The sequence below is a fragment of the Eschrichtius robustus genome, chromosome 11, assembly GCF_028021215.1.
Source record: "Eschrichtius robustus isolate mEscRob2 chromosome 11, mEscRob2.pri, whole genome shotgun sequence".
Classification (NCBI taxonomy): domain Eukaryota; kingdom Metazoa; phylum Chordata; class Mammalia; order Artiodactyla; family Eschrichtiidae; genus Eschrichtius; species Eschrichtius robustus.
Genome location: NC_090834.1, coordinates 22918106 through 22928998, shown reverse-complemented (window position 1 = coordinate 22928998; position 10893 = coordinate 22918106).

The following is a 10893-nucleotide window of genomic DNA, read 5'->3' as shown; positions in this document are numbered from 1 at the left end:
ATCAACCTGCTACCTTTAACAAAATATTGCAAGGGAAAAAAAAAGCATGGCAGAGAAACCTATAGATTAAAAGTTGATTTAAAAGACATATCGCTCAGTTGCAATGTGTCTTATTTGGATCCCAAGTCAAATAAAGAAGCTGAAAATATTTACAAGGTAATTGGGGAAATGTGGATGCTGATTGGATATTTGATGGATATTTGGATGTTGGATATTTGATGATATTAAGGAATTATTAGTAATTTTTGCATCTGATAATTGTGTTATGGTCATGTTTACAGCCTAAAGAGAGTCTTTATTTTTTAAAGATCCATACTGAAATATTTACAGGTGAAATGATATGCCTGGGATTTGCTTCAAAATAACCTGGTGTGAGGTGGAAATGGGTGGAGTTTTGGATGGAACAAGACTGACTAAGAAAGCAAAAATCTGGGCTGTGCTAGTTCATGTATTCATTTTTGCCACTTTAAAAAATGCAAAATGGATGTGTAATACGGCTTGTGGGGCACAAGTCACCTTCCCTGGGCCTTGCTTTTCTGCTAAGGTGCTTGTGTATAATAGATCCTTCTTAGTTACCCATCACCTAGTTTCCTCTGGGCCTTTGAGAGAGCAGAAGTTGGTAACTTTGGTTGAAGTTGGAGCTAATATGCATAGCAGTTGTGGCTGTACAGTCATTGAAAGAGATATAGATGTGGGTACAAGATAATGGATATATTTCATCTATTCTTCAAGGAGAATGTTAGTTTTATTAAGACGATAAATTTAATGTGGATAAACATTGTCATATTATTCCGTTAAGATCAATAGGTTTTAAAGTTAAAATTAAAAGCTTCGTATTTGCCATTTAACTGTATATTTATTTATTTATTTTTAAAAGATTTTTTAAAAATTTATTTTTGGCTGCGTTGGGTCTTCGTTGCTGCACGTGGGCTTTCTTTAGTTGCTGTGAGGGGGCTACTCTTCGATGCGGTGTGCGGGCTTCTCATTGCGGTGGCTTCTCTTGTTGCGGAGCTGGGGCTCTAGGTGTGCAGGCTTCAGTAGTTGTGGCGCATGGGCTCAGTAGTTGTGGTGCACGGGCTTAGTTGCTCTGTGGCATGTGGGATCTTCCCAGACCAGGGATTGAACCCGTGTCCCCTGCATTGGCAGGCGGATTCTTAACCATTGTGCCACCAGAGAAGTCCCTGTATATTTATTTTTATATGTCTAAATGTATGCCCATGATGGAATATTAAAATTATTAAGTGAAGGGAGTTTACAGATGATGAAGAGAAATTTAGGTATTTCACAAGAACATTGAGCTTCTTGTATTCAGTCTGCTTTGAACAAGAAACAGCAAAAAGTTATTCTATGCCCAGTTAGCAGAGATTCCAGGGGTCACTAAAATATACTTACAGGAGAGCCTGTTAACATTTTGTGAATTTTTTTGGTCATGCAACTTAATAACTTTTTAACAAAAATCTACTTCTGAAAAGGCTACAGTTCCTAATACTTACTGTTATTTGCTGGCGTGTATTTTCACTATAACCAAGACTATAACAGTTTCTTCGTTAGGCACATGTGATTTATGCACCCATCTTGTCTATTCGACAACTTTTTATACTGACTTCTACAAATTCAGGCCCCAAATTTCAAATAAGAAAACTGCTCAGACGTCTTTGAGAATCAAACTATCTTTGAGGTTTCTCAGAGAGCTGCTGGACAGCAGCAAAGATTTACTTTCTCATTTAGTAAAAGGAGGGGTGCTAGAAATCATCAGGAGCCCTTGGTATTCTCTGTATTGTTATTACCGACCAGTGTTCCTGGCCTTCCCCAATCAATAGAAATTGATCAGATGCCTGACAAGAAATTCAGGCAAGGCTTTACTGCGGCCCCTACTGCAGGGGGGCGGGAAGAGAGAACAAACAACAGTTCTTTTGTTTGCTCGCTCCCCAAGGTGGGGCAAGCTTGTTCCTTATATGGGGTGAGGGTAGGGGTGTGTCCAGGTGTCCGGCCAGAGAGGTGACTTAGGTGGCCTGCCCGCCCCTCTGGTGGTGTTGTGTGCAGGGGGCAGCTCAGTACCGTGCTTTTGTTCCCAACACCCTGTTTTGGCTCCAGGCTCTTCAAAAGTGGCAGATGGGCTTTTTGGTCTCTTTGTATCTTTTGGGTCCAGAATTTGCCCCAAATGCTCGCAGTTATTTTTAGTCAGTTTCTTTGTATTTTGTTGCTTGATGAGAGGTGTGTCCAGGTGCAAGCATTGCAGCACTGCAGCAAAGGGTCCCAGGTCCCAGCAAAGGGTTCCAGGTCCCAGCCTGTCTCATTGTGAGAGCTGTTTGTCAAGTCCATAGTGTGGAAAGAGCTGGCAAATCAACCTCCATAGGTCAATTGTATACAAAGCATACAAGTAAGATGGTATTAAATTTGTTATGTTATATTAAATATGTTATATGTTATACTACATGTTATATGTTATATTACATATGTTATAATGTTATGTTATATTAAAATGAACATGTTTCAGCAATTGTGTGTCTTCAGGATGAATAGATCATACTCATGCTCATGTGCAAAGACCAACATGATAACTGTCAACAAAATTTATTCACAGCTTTGTATTTTAAAATTCCTGTGTCTCATGCACACCAATGGTCATTGCAGCACTATTTACAATAGCCAGGACATGGAAGCAACATAAATTGTCCATCAACAGAAGGATGGATAAAGATGTGGTACATGTATACAATGGAATATTACTCAGCCATAAAAAGGAAAGAAATTAGGTCCTTTGTAGAGAGGTGGATGGACCTAGAGAGTGTCATACAGAGTGAAGTAAGTCAGAAAGAGAAAAACAAATATCGTATATTAACACATATATGTGGAATCTAGAAAAATGGTATAGATGATCTTATTTGCAAAGCAGAAATAGAGACACAGATGTAGAGAACAAATGTATGGATCCCAAGGGGGAAGGAGGGGTGGGAGGAATTGGGAGATTGGGATTGACACATATACACTATTGATACTATGTATAAAATAGATAACTAATGAGAACGTACTGTATAGCAGGGGTCCCCAAACCGCAGTCCGCGGACCAGCAATAGTCCATGGCCTGGGAGGAACCGGGCTGCACAGCAGGAGGCGAGCAGCGGGCGAGCGAGTTAAGCTTCATCTGCCGCTCCCCATTGCTCCCCATCGCTCGCATTACCGCCTGAACAAACTCGACCCCACCCCGCGACCAGGTCCGTGGAAAAATTGTCTTCCACGAAACCGGTACCTGGTGCCAAAAAGGTTGGGGACTGCTGGTGTATAGCACAGGGAACTCTGTTTCACGCACTGTGGTGACTTAATGGGAAGGAAATCTGAAAAAGAGGGGATATATGTATATGTATAGCTGATTCATTTTGCTGTATAGTAGAAATGAACACAACATTGTAAAGCAACTATACTCCAATAAAAATTAATTTAAAAAAAATACCTGTGTCAATTAGTTACAATAAAATACACACTTAATGGAATAAATTAAAAGACCCTGGAGATCTGTCAATGCCCTAATTGTCCATATTATTACTACTCTCAGGGTAATTATTGATTAAACCCTTACAAAATATTTATGCATTATGTCTCACCTGTCTTCTTGTAGATACTGTTAGTTATTATAGTACATTAACCCAAGCCATTCAGTCCTGTCATCGAGAGGTGGTTTCTTCTTTCCTTAACACTTGCCTAAACACACCTGTTATTACACTATAGACCAGTAATGGGGTCTTCTGGAAGAAACGTTAAAAGAATCATAACCTCAGGAAAGGCCTGAAGCCTGTACTCTTTACTATTGATACCAAGTGGAATAGATTCACAGGTACAGGCTTTCCACTCTAAGCTGATGTCACCAAGTGCATGGTTGAATGATGACTGAGGAGGATTTCCAGGACCTTTTTTTTTTTTTTTTAGTTCAAAAGCAGATGATTTTGTGATAGTAGATGGCCAATTATATACCAAGATTACAAGATAAGAAATTAATTATCTAGGATGGAAGGAAATTAAGATGAAATATTTGCTTGTGACTAATATTTCTATTGATATATTCTGTTGGGAAAATAAGAACACCCCTTTCTTCCTGATTTAGCACTAATTTTTGATTTAACAAGCTAACTATGTACAAAGTGGAACAAAACACTTTTAAATGGTGTCTTATTGCAGTTGGTCTCCCAGAGTTCAGGAAAAAAATCTATAAAATATCTTAGAAAATGATCATAAGGTAATAAATCAAGAGGAAAACCTAAGAAAAATGATTTTTTTAAACTTACAATATTTTATTAAAAAAATTGAAATATAATTGACATATAACATGTTAGTTTTGGATGTACAACAATAATTTCATACTTGTATAAATTGCAAGATGATCACTAAGAAAAATGATTCTGAGGAAAATAGTGACACATACTGATTGGCTTTGTCTGTAAAACTACACAGAACAATTATTGTTACACAAAGTGCCATTTATTGCTTCCCTTTACTTTTTCATGACCATGTCATTATTTACATAGGTTCAGAACAAATCTATCTTTTTTCTATTGGGATTGGATAAAAATTTGTAACAGAAATGTCACATTCAAAAACAAATCTCATTTAATTAGGTATGATAAGCTCACTTTTAAGAAACAAGGACTGCAGTTGAATATTTGGAAATGATGCCTAAAAAATCCTTCCAGAAAACATACCTGTACATGTTCTATGGCTAGTGGAATCTTGGCCTTACAGTTAATAAAGAATGCTACTTCCGACAGACAAGGAACATTGGCTGACTTGGGGATCTCAGAGAAGGAACAGCACCCCAGTTATACAGTTACTGCAGGTAAAGCTTGGTAGAGGCAAACTGGATGCCTTTTGTTCCCAGACATAGAAAGGACAAGTGGATAACATCGATTCAAACACAGTACTTCTGTAATGCTGATGGGATCAAAGTATGACTAGGAGCTTTATGAAGCCTCTAGACAGATGTTAATTCATCACAAGGCTTTAGCTCTTTTAAACCATACAATAAGGAAATCTTTGCATATGAATCAATACCTCTTGTGACTCTTATGTGAATTAAACTAGCCAAATAGGAAAAACCCACCAAGTTAATGGCATGAATCAGAAAATTGCTGAACAAACCTATACGTCTATGCTTCAGGGACAGAAACTCACCAAGCCAGCAGGAGTGATACTTGTTCTGCTGCCCTTTTGACTTAGCTCATTAGGTACCACAGTCAAAACCCACCCCCTGCAACAAACAAACAAAGAAAGAAACTTCGAACATTTGGCATTTTTAAATAAACTAAAAAGCAGCAGAAACATCCTAACACTAGCCTCTGAATGAAGACCTGAACCCTTCTTGTAAGCTGCTAACAACCTAATACAAACAACTTTATTCCTGATTTTTGCAATATTGATATCTGACTGTAATCCTGGCAACTTCTCATTTTTCTCTAAATACCTGCTATGTTCTTTGTTTGGAGAACACAGTTGTTCTGAAGTATCGTCTCCCTTGCAAAATAGTGAAAGTAAAAAGTCTTTTCTTAATGGTTCTGTGTCTTGAGTTCTCCTTTCACAATTGGTAATTGTTGAAGCTGGGTGAACAGCTTCTCTCTAATTTTGTATATGTTCTTAAATTTCCATAATAAAAAATTAAAATAATATAGAAGGACTACACACAGTATTAAAGAAATATTGTTACTGCTTTCATGCAGAGACACAGGGCTTAGTCTAATTTTAGCTAGTTTCCAAACCTGAAGGCTACTTGGAAGCTGTGTACAATTTTACAGCACATGCTGCTGGTAGAAATGACAAATCATCACAACGATGGTACTGGGGTTGGCAGCCTGGACCCAAGGAAAGTTATCTTTGTAGTTGTGAAGCTGGTGTTTTCTGGCCTCACTAGTGAGGTTGGGTTCCTTAATGTCAAGCAAAGATGAAAGGGGCCAGAGTTTCCATATCATTTGCTGTGTTCAGTGTGCATGTCAAAAACATATCCCAAAGCTATGGCAACTGAAAAATATTTGTTTTAATCAGTGTTTGGGAAACAAATGCTGGTATTTGGCTTTAGGGATGTCTTCTTCAGCATTGGTATTGGAACATTCAATCCACAATAAAGTCCAACAGCGCTTGTGTTGTTTTTTAAAATCCCATATGGACTTACTCTGTAAAACCTCTTGGCACACTTGCACATTTCTGTTTCCTGGAGGTTCTTTTGGATTTTTTTGGCTCTGGTATCATGATTATTTATTATATTTTCCCTTGAAATATAGAAAGAAAGAACTCGCTTGTTACATTCTGTCCTTTGTATATTTAACAAGTATTTATTGATCTCCTACTGTGTATGAAGCTTTATTCTTGGCACTCTGGAAAGATATAAAAATCAATCAGATAAATATTTTGATCTCAAGGTACTTTCAGCCCAATCAGGAAGACAAGTTATGGGCCAGGCATTGAACTAGATGCTGGGGATGCAGAGGTGAACATACCAAGCTCCTGACTCTGTGCTGCTCCATTAAGACAGATAAGTACAGAAATCAGAGAAGGCCTTATGGAAAAAAATAAGTTCGAAGATGGAGTCATAAAGGACAAATTAGACTTAGCTAGACAAAACAGAGTGGAATGGAAGGTGTCTTTTTCAGTTGTCTCAAGGTGTCTTTTCTGGTTGGTTGGTTCATTTCAGCAACCAAAGTCCCCACATCCGTAATTCCTTTTAGTTAAAATTCCAATCCAACCCATTACCTCGTAGGTAATGTTTCCTATGTTCTCTTTATCGTACACACACAAGAGACAACTCCAAATTCCCGTAACTGCTGACAGCCTTCCAGCCCACCCAGTGGGCCCAAGTCCCTTCTTTGAGCCTGAGGAAGGGTTGATTTGGGGTGAGTTATCTGCCAAGTATGGCAACTTGCAGTGCTGCCTATTCCAGATCAATTTATTCAAGACTCTTATATTCATTGTCCGTGGGGTAAGGCTCAGGGTGAAATGTTGAGGACACGTGTGACATAGGATTGGGAGTGGGGCTTAGGGGCAGAGTTCCTCAGCTTTAATACTACCTAACTGATCTCAGTCTTAAATTTACCATTTAAAAAAAAAATTATTAGCACCTTTAATTATTATTTATTTATTTATTTGGCTGTGTTGGGTCTTCGTTTCTGTGCGAGGGCTTTCTCTACTTGTGGCAAGTGGGGGCCACTTTTCATCGCGGTGCTCGGGCCTCTCACTATCGTGGCCTCTCTTGTTGCGGAGCACAGGCTCCAGACGCGCAGGCTCAGTAATTGTGGCTCACGGGCCTAGTTGCTCTGCGGCATGTGGGATCTTCCCAGACCAGGGCTCGAACCTGTGTCCCCTGCATTAGCAGGCAGATTCTCAACCACTGCGCCACCAGGGAAGCCCTGATCTCAGTCTTTAATAAAATTGGCTGTTAGAGATTCTAGATCTTGGTAGAGAAAAAAAAAAAAAAACTACCACCAAGCTTCTTTGCCCCCTTTCCTTTCCCAGCTTTTCTAGGGTCAAATGAAAATGACTGAAATTCATGCCCTGAGATAAAGAGTGATGCTACAGTTATTAAGTTCAACTCTCCAACCAGCAGGAGGTCCCCTCTGGTAAGAAGAACTAACACTTTTATAGGGTGTGGCTGGGAGGCTCAAAACCACAGGACTCCAAATCCTACCCCCTCTCGGGGAGTCACGTGGCCTCTGTGTGAGCTTCCTCAGAGAATGAAGACCTTATAATTCTCATTGTTAGCAGGTGTCCTCCTGTGTTTCAGTGAAATCTCCCTCCCTGTGTTGGGAGTTTTGCTCTCTCTTGCTCCAAAGAATGTCATGATTTGGGGGTGTGTGTGTGTGTGTGTGTGTGTGTGTGTGTGTGTGTGATATAAATCCATGACAGCTGGAAAATGCACTTTAATTTACAGTAGAAATGGTTTTGTTGCCTTGGTACAGTTATATTAAAAGTGCTCAGGGCTAATAACAGCTAATATGAATTAGTACTTTTCACGTGCTGTTTGTTTCCCAGGGCTGTTGTAACAAAGTACCACAGACTGGGAGGCTTAAACAACAGAAAAGTATTGTCTCACAGTTCTGGAGGCTGGAAGTCTGAGATCAAGGTGTTGGTAGCGTTGGTTTCTTCCAAGGGTTCTGAGGCAGAATCTGTTCCATGCCTCTCCCCTAGCTTCTGGTGGCTGCTGGCCATCTCTGGTGGTCCTTGGCTTGTAGAATCATCACCCCAAGTCTGCCTTCATCTTCACATGATGTTCTCCCTCTGTGAGTGTCTGTGTCCAAGTTTTCCCTTTTTAAGAAGACACTGACCGTATTGGATTAGAGTCCACCTGAATAACTTCATGCATGTGAACTAATTATGTCTGCAATGACCCTGTCTCCAGAGAGGGTCACAGTTTGATGTACTGGAGATAAGGACTTCAACATATGAATTTTGGCGGACGCAATTCAACACATTAACATGTGTCAATGCTTTGAATATATTCGTGATTTTATTCTCACAACACTTTTAGGTAGGTAATGTTACCCTCATTTTAAAGATGAGGAAAATGAGGCTTAAGTAATTTAGTAGTTTGTTCAAGATTGCACAGCCAGTAAGTGGCAGAAGCAGGATTTAGAACCTAAATTTAGAACACTCTGCTTCTAGAACCCAGGATTCTAACTACTTCATTGTACTGTCTTATTTCTCCTTATATCATTTTTACTTCCCTTTCCCTTATAGTTGCAGAAAGTTACTTGTCAGAAACCAATAAACATCAGTACAGTAGTAAGTAAAATTTCTATGGTACCCTAACACTGCCACCTGGTGGTGGAAACAATTAAAGCAGCTTCTAACTTCCTAGCAAACGTTGCCTTCCAAGAAATGTTCACTTGCATTTTCCTCTAATTACAACAGTTCAGCCAAACAAGTATGGATTCTGCTTGATATTGCTTTGCACCAAACACAAACCATAAGAGAAAAAATGAGAAAGGAATAGCACAAATTTGGAGCCCTTGATGGGCTCTAAATTTTGCTAGTTAAAATATGTAACTCATTATATTGATAGAAAACTCTTCAGTGTCTATTCCGTGATAATACATATTTAACAGCTTCGTATTTTTGAAACCTATACCTGGTCTTTTTTTTTGGCCGTGCCGCCCGTGGGATCTTAGTTCCCCGACCGGGGATCGAACTCACACACCCTGCAGTGCAAGCATGGAGTCTTAACCACTGGACCGCCAGGAAAGCCCTACCTGGTCTTATTCTATTTTGAAAAACTGGTTTTTCCTGATGCCCTTGCTCTGGTGACTCAGTATAGACATTATTCCATTCTGCTGTTCAAACTCAGGATTCAAAAATAACTTGAGATTAGTTAGCAATTACTATTCTTTAAAGGAAAAAAAAAGAGGGGGTGTACAGAATTGGCTTTGTTGCTTTTCCATCTCTGGGCATGTTATTTCCTAGGCCTTCATCTGGTAACTCTTTCTACAGTTTGCAATCCACTATTAGGTTATTAATTTATTATTTTATATCAGTAAGGTTTCCTGTTTATCCAATGGTTTATAATCTATCACTATAATTATTTATTTTGATGCTGAAATTATCTATCCCACATTTGGCCAATGCTGCCCACTGTAAGCTGGCTCCTGTGATCTACTGACACATACCCATCATTCTTGGATACTTCCTTGCTTTCCTGCACAAAAAAATTTTCCAAGCTAATCTAGTATTTTCCCTACTCTGGCCATGGAATCAGCAATTTTTTCAAGGAACCCTTTTGTAAATCAGCTATACTTCAATTAAAAAAGGAGCCCTTGAATAAAAACAAAGAAAACAAAAAACAAACAAAATGAAAAAACAAAACCATGAAGGAACTGGAGTATTGAATAAAAAAAAAAAAAAAAAAAAAGGAGCCCTGGTTTATTTTACTGGGGAATGTTATTTAGAAGACAAGATCTGAGTGTCAGCTAGAGGATATATGTATATATATACACGGTATATTGAAAACCATGAGATCACACTGATATTTCTAATTTCAATCTAATACCGCATAGCCCACTCCAGTTTTCTCTTTTTTCATATCTGCAACTCCCTTCTCTGACGGCGAGAAGCCTGGCACTTCTTATCCTTAGCATGCTTACTTATTTCATCAACGCCCCTGTGCAGTCAGTCCATCTCCCATCGTAGCTGCTGCCCCACGGCCGGTGTGGATGGCCTCCTTACTCACGTGGGCCACACCCGAACCAGACTTCTGCTCTGCATGGACATCTTCCTCATCCTGCTCCGTCATGACACTCTGATCTAAGCCACCAAGTCCCCCCATGTCCCCGGACATGGACGCTACCTTCCTCTGACTTACCTCATGGCTTCAGGACTGAAGGGTTAAAGAACAGGAAAGAAGGGAAGGGAAGGGAAAGGGAAGGGAAGGGAGACTAGAAAGAGCTGCACACAATTTAAAAAAAACCAAAAACTGATTACAGCAAATTCTCTTTCACTCACTTGTGTTCTGATGTGGCTTCATTCCCTACTAGAATGTAAGCTCCATGGATGGAGCCTGTGTCTGTCTTATTTACCATTATATGCCTAGCGTATTTCCTGACACAAAGTATGAATGTGAACACTTTTTGAACGAATGAATGAATGTATAACAGGAGGAAAAAAAAGAGTTTTATAACTACCATGTTGGGAAATGTACATAACCTACAACCCCACTTGTCTAAGCCTTAGCCTGACATCCGGCTGGGTGCCACATCTGGCACAGTGTGTGGCAGGCACATAGTAGGTATTCAAGAAATTATTTTTAAATGGATAGATCCAAGGAATTATCTGATACATTCATTTCATCTATTGTGTGTCACAGTGAAAAAAAAAAGCTGGAAACTATGGTTTTAAATGATGAATGAGGTTAACTAAATTTTCAAA